This window comes from Myxine glutinosa, chromosome 8 (assembly GCF_964187855.1).
Source record: "Myxine glutinosa chromosome 8, kmMyxGlut1.1, whole genome shotgun sequence".
Classification (NCBI taxonomy): Eukaryota; Metazoa; Chordata; class Myxini; order Myxiniformes; family Myxinidae; genus Myxine; species Myxine glutinosa.
In genome coordinates, this window is record NC_136268.1 from 2,370,560 (window position 1) to 2,382,742 (window position 12,183).

At 47.1% G+C, this 12,183-nt stretch overlaps 1 protein-coding gene across 5 annotated transcripts in view; it reads left to right on the top strand.

Moving 5' to 3' along the window:
* Positions 1 to 3,753: 3,753 nt before the first annotated feature.
* LOC144893209 (kinesin-like protein KIF13A) overlaps positions 3,754 to 12,183 on the top strand; it is a 90,702-nt gene continuing 82,272 nt past the window's right edge. For 3 of the 5 annotated variants that reach the window (XR_013624241.1, XM_078782871.1, XM_078782874.1), the window contains exon 1: positions 3,754 to 3,884. The gene's annotated coding sequence lies outside the window, so the exon portion shown is untranslated. Of the gene's footprint in view, positions 3,885 to 5,213; positions 5,765 to 12,183 lie in introns of those variants that run through there. The other 2 variants (XM_078782872.1, XM_078782873.1) reach the window with 2 other exon arrangements.

The window sequence follows — 12,183 nt, forward strand, 5'->3', positions numbered from 1 at the left end:
TCGTCGGCACCACTGCTGGGATGGCCCCTTGCCATATCCTCGTCGGTACTACTGCTCGGATGGCCCCTTAGCATATCCTCGTCGGTACCACTGCTGGGATGGCCCCTTGCCATATCCTCGTCGGTACTACTGCTCGGATGGCCCCTTAGCATATCCTCGTCGCTGCTCCAACTGGTTGGACCGCCCCTTGCCATATCCTCGTCGGTACTACTGCTCGGATGGCCACTTAGCATATCTTCGTCGCTGCTCCAACTGGTTGGACCGCCCCTTGCCATATCCTCGTCGGTACTACTGCTCGGATGGCCACTTAGCATATCTTCGTCGCTGCTCCAACTGGTTGGACCGCCCCTTGCCATATCCTCATCGGTACTACTGCTCGGATGGCCCCTTAGCATATCTTCGTCGCTGCTCCAACTGGTTGGACCGCCACTTGACATATCTTCGTCGCTCCCACCGGTTGGATAGCCACTTGACATATCCTCGTCGCTGCAACTCTCCGCTGCTTCCTGCTTCATGGCCATATTAAACTGTTCTGCTGAGTTTAGATGTGGCTTTGATTCCAGTGCATAGGAATCTAGATTGTGCTGTTCACACTCCACACCAGTATGGGTCGGCCCTGGAAATCGTGCAGCAGGTGCATAAATGTCTAATTCTGAGAGAAAATTAACTCCCAGCTTGCGGCCTAGGCTCTGAACTGCAGCAAGATCAGAGGAAGAGACAGCAAGGCTTGCCGTGTACAGAAACCCAAGCACATAGTCAAGTGTTTCTGGCGCTGCTTCCAGGTGCACGACTACCGGTTGACTTGGGGTTCCTGAGCTTTCAGGCTGGGGGGTGAGTATCCGTCGAAAGTGAGAGCTGCCCGCAGCAAGCACACAGCGGTGTGCACGGAATTTGGCATCGCCTGCGACAAGGGTGACGTCGCAGTGCTGGGCAGCGTGGCGGTCAGCGTTCAGAAAGCTGAGGAACGCCAAATGGTGTCCGGGGTCCTCGAAGTGCAGCAATTGCTGGCTGTCCATGGGTTGTGTGGCGTCCATCATGGAGCCTGTGGTGAAGGTGAACACACCGCCATTGTCATTTTACAAACATTCTGGCTGTGTCCACTGAATTTAATTTTCAAAATGTCGAAAATAAAATAAGGAAATACAAATCCATTAATGATGTGACGATTAAGTCATTATATTTTGTGGACAAGAGGTCAAAGTCTGTAATGGGTCTATAACTTGAGAATGCCTGAAGTGATCTAATTCAAACTTGGTACAGGTATGTATAATGATGTAAAGATTAACTTCTTCGATTTTGTGGTCAAAGGTGAGGATTGAGGTGATTTTGTGATTTTAGTGTGTTCAGAAATCATGGCAGGTTAAAATGAGATACTTGACACCAGCTGAATGGATTGAAATCAAACTTGGTACAAATATGTATAATTCTGTAATATAAAGGTGGGCAGACGCATATAGGGCGAGGTCTAAGTCAGGGCCCTCAGGGATATTTTGGTTCAAATTCTTCCAAAAGCATCAAATTTGGCGCAGATGTTGCCCATGCCATACTCTTTCGATTTTTGACGGGCGCCAAGGGCGGTATGATCCGGGGACCATACCGGTCCATCCCGCCATGTCACCTGACCTATGACGTCATAATTAGGATACGCATCCAATCACATGGCATACTATAAGTGGTCAAAGTTCAAAATGAATCGATCGAAAAATGAAGGCAGGGATCCATTTTTAAGGTTTTCATAAAATCCAATATGGCGGCCAGGTCACATGACCTATGACGTCATATTTATGACATGTTTACAATCATGTATACATGAACCCGGATCATGATCGCACAAAAATTAAACACAAGGATATGGCATACAGTTCATAAAACATCAAAATCCGTACCTTTGTAATTCGACTGATGAACTGCATATGGCTGAAAATTAGGAAATAGACATGTAAATATTTCCTCTAATTGTCAAAAATAAGGTCAGAGTTCGATTACCCAACCCAGAAACATAAAATGGTGAACCTCGCGTAAATCTTGACAAAAAAAACTCAAAAACCGACATGTTTGACTCAAAAATGACCTTTAAGATGACCTTGAGGGTTGACCTTGACCTCGAATCATCAAAATAACATCATAATTGGATTCCTCGACCTCGAAAACCCCTGAAAAGTGGTATCATACATGATTCCAACCCTTTTGGTTATTTAACTGGTTTTCCTCTAATCTGGGTGGCGGCCATTTAGTATTTCGCCAATATTGGGGGGGGGGCGCACATCTTGGCGCCCGTCAAAAATCGAATGGCATGGGCAACATCTGGGCCAAATTTGGTGCTTTTGGAAGAATTTGAACCAAACGGCCCCAAAATATCCCTGAAAGGGCCCTGACTAACACTCGTTTGCGGTGAACAAAGAATACAAATTTCATGGAGCAGGTTCCACCGACATCATGTGCAAGACGAACATTCGGAGGGCTCGGTATTTTCTTTATTAATATTACACGGACAGTGGTGACAATACACTAAATGAATGCATACCTGCGTGGATTGCGACTTGAACCTGCGATCGATTCAGGCCGAACAGCGCTTAATATCCAAAACCTTTCCCTCGAGTTGTTGGAACAAGTTGAATGAACCTAGAGAGTTATAAAGAATCTAATTTCAGCTTTCACGTCTATCCGCGTGATAACGTGTGAAAACTCAACATCGACCAACGACTAACTCCATGGCAACGTGATCTGCTAAGCAGTCACGCAACTTGACCCGGACAAACCGACCAACGGTGAACGGTATTTCAAAAATTTGCGGATGGATTTGAACAAAATTTGGTGCACAGGTTGGGTTTGTGGCAAGGACAAATTCCTTCGATTTTGGTGAAGATCCGGATCAGGATCCAGATGGGATAATTATGAAATTTTATAATTTATAAATTGATCGATTCGTTAAAACCGGTTCTGTGTCGTTCCCGATCACCATTGGGCGCCTCGAGTTGACGACCCCCATTTACCGTCCTGATGAGTTGAGCTTTATTCGGGGAATGCAGAATGGTTGTCTTGGACCCACCAATGGACCAAAAGTCCCGTACATTACCGAATAGCCGGTACAAGATGGGTCAGAGACCTTACACCTTGACCGAGTGCGCCTCGTCACGTGACGTTTGACTACAGGGCTGCAAGGTGTTCACGTTCTCGGTTGGCGGTGCGAGTCAGCCAAGTAATATCGTTCTCACACAATGATACGGCTCCACACTGCAGTTCTGCAGTTCGTTGAGCAGAATGGGCGTGGTAAAGGGGGTGGAGTGTTATGATGGGGGCGTTTCTCTATGCTCTTGGGAAGTTGTAACGCTTGATCCTTCCGTCTCTTCTTCTTTCCACCTCCTTGTCCTCTCGGTTCGTCTAGTCCAGTCCTTCCTTTCTCCCCTGTGCGCTGCCGTGAGATCCATTTTATGCCAGAAAAGCTCCCATTCATCACCGATGAATTAATCGCCAGGGTTCTCGCGAGAGTGTACGCCTCGGTTGTAAAAGTGGGCGGAGACATGAAGCTGGGTGGGTGGAGCTCGAAAAGTGTGAGACGTCAGTTTGTAAAAGTGGGCGGGGACCTGAAGCAAGCTCGTGCTGAGTGGGTGGAGCTAGAAGAGTGTGTGACGTCAGTTTGTAAAAATGGGCGGGGACTTGAAGCGAGCTGGTGGTGGGTGGGTGGAGCTCGGAGAGTGTGAAACGTCACGGTTTCTAAAGGTGGGCGGGGACTTGAAGCGAGCTGGGGCTGGGTGGGTGGAGCTCGAAGCGTGTGAGTTGGCGTGAGAGACAGGAACGCAGGGGCCAGGGAGACACTTTGGCCCGCACCATGGGCGACTCCAAGGTGAAGGTCGCCGTGCGGGTCCGGCCGCTGAACCGCAGAGGTAAAGTGGGCGTGAGGAGGTGAAGGATTATGGATGAGGAGAAAGAGCGATGTGTGGAGGGAATGTGGCGAAGTTTCCACGTGAGGCGTGAGGGGATCGCATGAGCGAGAGGCGAGTGAGTGTTGTTAATCCGAATACAGTAATAGTGTTTGTGGCCGCGTGAGAGTGTGGCCGCGTGAGAGTGTGGCCGTGTGAGTGTGTGGCCGTGTGAGAGTGTGGCCGTGTGAGTGTGTGGCCGTGTGAGTGTGTGGCCGTGTGAGTGTGTGGCCGTGTGAGAGTGTGGCCGTGTGAGTGTGTGGCCGTGTGAGTGTGTGGCCGTGTGAGTGTGTGGCCCTGTGAGAGTGTGGCCCTGTGAGAGTGTGGCCGTGTGAGTGTGTGGCCGTGTGAGTGTGTGGCCGTGTGAGTGTGTGGCCGTGTGAGGGTGTGGCCGTGTGAGTGTGTGGCCGTGTGAGTGTGTGGCCGTGTGAGAGTGTGGCCGTGTGAGTGTGTGGCCGTGTGAGTGTGTGGCCGTGTGAGAGTGTGGCCGTGTGAGAGTGTGGCCGTGTGAGAGTGTGGCCGTGTGAGAGTGTGGCCCTGTGAGAGTGTGGCCGTGTGAGAGTGTGGCCGTGTGAGAGTGTGGCCGTGTGAGAGTGTGGCCGTGTGAGAGTGTGGCCGTGTGAGAGTGTGGCCGTGTGAGTATGGCCGTGTGAGAGTGTGGCCGTGTGAGAGTGTGGCCGTGTGAGTCGGCCGACTTTGAAGACCTCAAATTTTTCTTATATTTACATTCCGGGTCACAGTATCTGACAGGAAGCATCAAAATTATTCAAAGTAGGCTCATTTTAAAGCTAAGAACATATCTGACATGGTGATACCGAAAACAAATCAATATGTTAAAAAGTTTACACAATTTTGAGCAAAAAATATTACTTTTTTGTCATTTTTGGGGTAAAAATTAACTTTTCTGGTCTACAATTCGTCTTCTAGGTCGATACCCCTTCGTTTCATTTTTCTGAAAGTTTCCAGCAAACTGCCCAAGATATGCAGCCTTAAGTATTATAAGTAAAACATTCTGGTATTTATAAAATTGAAACTATGAAAGGTCACTGACCTTTATTGTTTTCCCTTATTGTAACATAAATTGTAATAACCGTTACTGGGAATCCGGAATCGGTTTACCATCGGTTCGTCCGCTTTCGTGTAAGGGTTTAAATCGATACTGCTCCACAATGTCAAATACCTCAGGAGTCGAGGTCTGAGTCTTCTCCAGACTCTACATCATCAGGGATACAGTTCATACATGTAATGCCTGTACAACCTCCGCATGCTGAGATACACTTGACATCATTCTTCTTGCAGTTGCACCGCCGGTTGCTGCAATCTCCAGCACAATTGCAGGTCGTGAACCGGAGCAGCTCCTCAGGAGCCATGGGGTCTACTGTTGGAACTGGCTCATAACCACGAACCCCTACCGTCCATCCATAGTCACTGGGGTCCAAAGACATGCTCTGCAGCAGCATCCAGTCCCGGGTTTGGAAATAGGCACGGAGAGAATGCTGTGCAGCTGCACCCTCTGTTGGAGGTAGAGTCTCTGGTTTGATCAGCCCGGCCGCCGCCTTCCGCGAGAACATGTTGTATCGAATTGCACCCAAAGTAGTACCTGGTTCATGGTAAATGTGCTGGAAAATCGCAATACCAGCCCCGATCACCACGTCCTTAGTAGCCCGTACGTCAAGGAAGATGTCCATATGTTCATCAATGTCCACTGCACAAAACCTGTCAAATAGAGGCGTTTTCCCGTGGCCCCCGATTGCAGAAACCGTATCACAACCGGTGAAGGCGTGAGTAAAGAGCAGGTACCGCCTCCGTCTTTCAGAGAGAGCTTCTCGGATCCTCCTGACATCGTAAGAGCCCTTCGATGTGGTTAAGAAGAGTGGATGGTTGGTGCTTGAGCTATGGTGTACCAGCATTATCAGCACGTCCGCGTCTTCCGCCCGCACCTGAAAATAGAATAAGATATGAGCAAAGCGTCTTGAATTTTGCAAACATGGTGAACTTAACAATTGAAAAGTTATTTAACTATGCTACTCTTCTTTTCTGAGGATAAATGCACTTTCATAACAATGTGGCACATCAAAATACAATTGACGTTACAAAAATGACGATCATGTGTTTACTGATGCCCAGTGCAGCACAACATTTGCATTTGCCAAATTAAAAAAAAAAAAACATTGCCTCTTCTTTTTTTATTTAACTCAGTTAATTAGTTTTATATGTACCAATGTCAAGGTTTTTTTGTTTTGTTTTATCAACACAGAAACAAATCAAAAGTAATCGTAGTTGATGTAAGTAAAATACCTACACAAAATTTTACTGACCTCAACAGAGTCATCTGTAGCAGCAGCCAGTGCCGCTCTCACAATCGAAGTGTCAGCATCATTGTCACACTGCTCCACGGTGATCTGACATTTCCGGAATGTTGAAGAGAGGAGATGGATGAGCTCACTCTTGTTATGAGTGTTGTCCATGAACTTTGCCTTTGGTGTCAAATGTATCATATCCGTTCGAATCTGTAGATCACAGCAGGAGTTCTTGGTATGCCGGATGTGGTCGTGATCTTTTGGCGAGCTGTTATAGCCATCGAAGACAACAGTGATCTTCTGAGACCGACGGCCGAGACACTGCACGTAGCTCAGGTAACTGTCGGCAATCTCCTGCCAAGTCTGACCTTGTTCCCACTTCACCATGTAGAGAAGCCATCCGCCATCAACCACCAGACTGGAGCAGGCTTGGTCAGTGAGGTCAAGCGGATCGGTCAACTCCTTCAGGCTAGTCTTGGAAAAGCCTGCCTTGTTCGCCTTGTTCATTTTCTGATCTTTGTTGCTGAACAAGGACAAGGGGAAGGGAGTCAGCTCATACTTTAAGCTTGTCTCGACTGTCATATGCCGTTGGGCGAAAATTATCAGTCGGTTGAACAACTTGAGTGAGTTTAGGTGAATCTTCTTCTCATTGACCTTGGGAATCTTTCTGAGCGATGACAGGGCCTGTACCTTGAACTTCACCTGCATGGTCGATGTCACTGACTTTCCGGCCAGCTTTATCTGCATCTCCCTCCCTACTTCAGCCGCTCTCTCAGCATTCAGCATTGACTGTGTCATCTGCAGTGCTCGTGAATCCTGTTGAGAAGGATACAAGCAAATGCTTGTCTCGATCGTGGTCGAAGGGATTGTTCTCCTCCAACCACTTCAGGGCAAGTCCAATCGCTTCAGCGTCTCGCTTCATCTGAGTTTTGGCAAGGTCTTTGTGGAGTGGACCATGTTTCTTGGCACCTTCCTCCATGCGCTGGTTGACATCAGAGAAGTGGTTGAGGGTTTGTACCCAGCACTTGTGGCCAGAATCACTATTCCTCATCCTCCCTCTGCTCAAACCACCTTCTGACTTGGCCCCCTTCATCAGTTTCTGCTCGATACAGATGTCACACCAGGTGCCAGACCAATCATGGCAAGAGTAACGGACAACGTGATTCCCGTGAGCAGTGAAACTTTCGAAGGTCTCCTTGTATCTAGGCGAAGTTTCGAGTTGCTTCATCAGCTGACAATACAGCCGTGCGCCCTTGGCGTATTGATGATGCCCCGCAGCTGAAAAGGTGTCCAGCATCCTGGTAACAATGCAGGACAGGTGCCCGTCGTGGTCTGCAAGTCGTTCAGTTTTAATGAAGATCTTGATGACATCGACCATGTAGTAATACTGCACCCAGAGTGCAGGCGTTCTTCCTCCCTCGGCGAGTCTTTTGAAAGTTTCTTCAAACCTCTGTTCAAACACTGCAACTATTGGCGCTGTGTGTCTGGCGCCCATCTTCCCATCAGCTACCATCTTCATGAAGGTCCTCATTTCACTAAGCTCCTCCTCAGTGAAAGCGTGTTTCATGACGTGCTGACAGATGGATGCATATATCAGGAGGTGAGCGCGGATCGCCTTGTCAAAACACCCTCCATTCAGGATGTGGTCGGCCGTCGTACTCCCCTCCCCCCCCCCCCCCCCCCCACACACACACACACACAGTGCCCTCACCTTGGAATGATGAGTAGATTCGCCTGCTTTATGATATCCACAGCCTTGAGTCAGATGGGAAATCGAAGGTCACTATGGCGACTTTGTCCCCGGAGAGCCGCATGCACTCTTTGAGAGTGGTGAAGATGGTCCTGTGGTCATTAGGGTCACCTTCGATGACCGGGAGGAAGTCGACCTGCGTGCTCTGCTTGGCATTATCTGCATGGATTCTCTTCATCCAGCCATTCCAGTTGGAGTGCTGGAACTCGGGATCTTGGGCTTTGATCACCCACCCTGCTGCCCAGAGCGTGTCTCCCGGAGAGAGGAGTGGCTTGTCTTGTGTCACGGAGGAGGAGAGCTCAGCGATAGGAAGAAATGTGATGGCGTTTGTCCCTGTCTGTTTCCTGTTTGTGAATGGAAGAATCTTCACTTCAGCTGCCTTCAGGATCTTAGCCTTGTCGAGTGCCTTCAACTTCACCCTGTTGACACCTGCTGTCGTTAGATCATCTGCAGAAGGTGGCGCCGGAGAGGTGACTTTAATCAAACCCATTGAATGAAAGGGAGTGTTCCCGTAAATAGAAGCAATGTTCAAATCTATATTGTCTCCAACAAATTGAGTGATTGCACAGATTGAGCTTGTATCCCCAACCTCCATGGAGACCAACTGATCGTCACTCTGTATTTCACTTTCACCGGCTGTCACAGCAACTGATACATCCTCAAGTGCAATGTCGACCTCTACCTCATCATCTATCTGATCATCAGTTTCTTCAATAATGGTACCAAGAGCGCCAGAAGCATCAGAGATGCGAACTCCATTCGTGTCATTGAGGAAGCAGTATTTGTAACTTTGTGTCTCTGCCTAAGACTCAGTGTACCCCAACCGGTGTAACTTGTTGAGCATCCACTTTGACCCAAATCTATGGTCCAGTTGTATGGCAAGCCCTATCTGGTATGGCCATACCCCTGACCGAGGCCGATAGGCCTTTATGAAGTTCTGTCCCCAAATGGCTACTCTTTCGTCTGTCTTCACTATCGGTCTCAAGAACATCTGAAGGCTCTCAGGGACAAGTGCCAGCTGAGTAGGGATATCGGTCATACTGTGTGCAGTGGGATATAACTTTGGGTGTAGATCAATAGTGGCGATGACGTTGCAAATGAACTTTAGTGCAGTCTTTATGATCTGAGTCTTCTCATCTCCTAACTGAACATTAACATGATGCTCTCGCAGAATGTTGCTGGTCTTATCTTTCAAACAGAGCACATCTGCCCTCCTCTCCTGTGACGTGAAATACAGTGTGTCATGGTATTTCTCTTGGAGCTTCTTCTTTAGCCACTTCTTCGAATATGCGAGGCTCTGATCTGGTGACTGATCAAACTGCTGCAGCTTTCTGTGGATTTGGTCAAGTGTCATCACCCCGTGCTCGAGTTCAGAGTCTAACCATTCGCAGAGCTCATAGAATACAGCCGCTCGCTCCTCATCCGCTTGCCTTCCTACCTGAGGATAAAAGATTGTTATAATTAATAACTTTCAAGTACCAGAGTTTGATAATATGTCTCAACTTTGAATGATTGAATTTGAATTCGCCTCACTGAGTAAGAATCATACTTTTAGATCACTTACATCTTTAGTCTTGGAGTAGTGACCACCTGTCTCGAATAGAACTTTGCAGCGCAAATGATACAGGGTTTCCTCTGCTACGAAGTCGTTGATCCCTTCCAGGCGGCCAGTGACTTCAGTGCCCCAATCGTCCTTGCGACTCTGTGCTGTCTTCAGCAAGCTTGTCTTCAGTCCATCCGCGGTCAAATTGTCAGGAACTCGGTATCTCTTTCGAGCAGTCTCTGTAAGGGAGTGGAGAGTGGCTCAATACCAGTTCATGCGATCCCATCCCATGCAAAATGTGAATACTTCTAATAATAACTATTGATTCGTCACTACCCATCACATACCCATCACATACCCATCACATAAGTACCCATCACATACAATGTCATCAGTTAGACCGATTTATGCTTATTACTCTGCATAAAATTGTTACACCCTTCAATCTAACCTGGATGATTTGGGAAGAGATGAGCGGGCTGGTTGCAAAGAATGCATACATTTTTGTACAGAAGCTGAACGGAACGTGGACTCATAGAACTGCATGCAGTAGATGCACTGAACCCAGAGAAAATGCGTCGTCTCTTCATCTGTGCTGACTCTTTCTCCTTCCCTGCTGCCCCTGCAATAAATCAAATGTGAATTATTTTAGAAGTTTGGTCACATGAAATATCACCAGTATTTAAACAATAATGTTCAGGTCAGTAAATAATTATTCCCTGCCTAGTAAAACAGGTCGCACTTACGAGTTGACTTCATGGTGACCTTGACAGACATGTTGTACAAATCACGTTTACACTCGAAGTGGTATCTCAGTCTTCCGACATTCCATGCCTCCTTCATGCGCTCCAAAATTGTAGCATTTCCAACCGCTTCTGCATACGCCAACAGAGTAGGGTAGCCTTTAGGAGTTGCCTGTGCGAGCTTCTGAGCTGGCGTCTCCGGGCCTTCACAGATGAAGCAATTGAGCGGAGGTGCAGGAATAATGTCTACGTCCATACTGCTAGCCTGTACTGCCCTACAAAAGAAAAAGCTAGGGTTAAAAAATTAGGGTAACAAAAGAAAAATACCTGTAACGGTTATTACAATTTATGTTACAATAAGGGAAGACAATAAAGGTCAGTGACCTTTCATAGTTTCAATTTTTTAAATACCAGAATGTTTTACTTTTCATACATTAAGGCTGCATATCTTGGGCAGTTTGCTGGAAACTTTCAGAAAAATGAAACGAAGGGGTATCTACCTAGAAGACGAATTGTAGACCAGAAAAGTTAATTTTTACCCAAAAAATGACAAAAAAATATTTTGTTTTGCTCAAAATTGTGTAAACTTTTTAACATATTGATTTGTTTTAGGTATCACCATGTCAGATATGTTCTTAGCTTTAAAATGAGCCTACTTTGAATAATTTTGATGCTTCCTGTCAGTTACTGTGACCCAGAATGTAAATATAAGAAAAATTTGATCTTAAAAAAGGTAATTGACCCCTGTTGACCCCTGTCACGGGTTCCCCTAGGGGACTTGAATTTAAACTTTTTGAAATGTGTTAGTGGACACCCTTACAAACACATTGGTGAAGAAATTTCTTGGTAAGGAATTTGTTACCAGATTTTTGCAATATTCCCTGACTATCATATACTCCTGCTTTCGTGAAATCCTTGTCAGAGGCTTCCTTGCATCACTTATACTTATAAAACCAAAGATCACTTGGAATTATAAAACCAGTTCTGGAGTGTTTTTTTTTTTTTCTTTTCTTTTCTTTTCTTTTCTTTTCTTTTCTTTTCTTTTCTTTTCTTTCTGTATACTGAATCGAGGCTCGTGAAAGAGCTAACATTTATTTCACAAACAAATCAAACAGACAAACAAAATGTATAAAAAGAGGGAGCGGAAGATAAGATGGGGAAAGAAGGGGAGGCACACAAACACACAAACACACACACACAAACACACAAACACAACATTTGAGAGCAGGGAGAAGTGTGGGAGGGAGAGGGCTTGGGGGGAGGAGGCGTGGGAAGGGGGGGGGGGGGGGAGAGAGGTATAAAACACAAGGGGACCGAAATTAGCGGGGGTAGAAAAGATCAAGGTTTTGGATGGGGGAAGACAAGAGATGGTGGTGAACAGCTGCTTTAAAGACCTGGAGGGTGGAGTGGGATTGAAGAGAGTGAGGGAGTTTGTTCCAGAGGTGGGAGAAAAGAGGAATGAAGGAGTGAAGGTGAGCAGAGAGTCTTGATTTTGGCAGTTTAACCATAAGAGGGTTGCAGGCAGATCTCGTGCGACCTGTAGGAATATTTGGGGGACAGAGCCCAGAGAGAGCTGGGGGGGCAAGGCCAGAGAGGAGTCGGTAGAAGACAGAAAGACCACCAACCTGCCTGCGGTGAGAGTGAAAGGCCCTTGGAGTTAGCTTCATCGTGGGAGATTCCATTGATTCTGAACGCTTTGGTTTCAACAGCGTGAAGATGAGCTAGGTGTGAGGCAGGAGCACCAGACCAGAGGGGAGAGCAGTATTCCATAGAGCTGCGGATGAAAGCCTTGCAAGTGGTGAGGAGCTCAGGTGTACCAAAGAAGGACTTCGCACGACGGAGGATGCCCAGTCGGCGACTGGCTTTGGAGGCCAGATTTGAAATGTGGTTTTCCCAGTAAAGATCATGGCAGATAGTGAGACCCAAA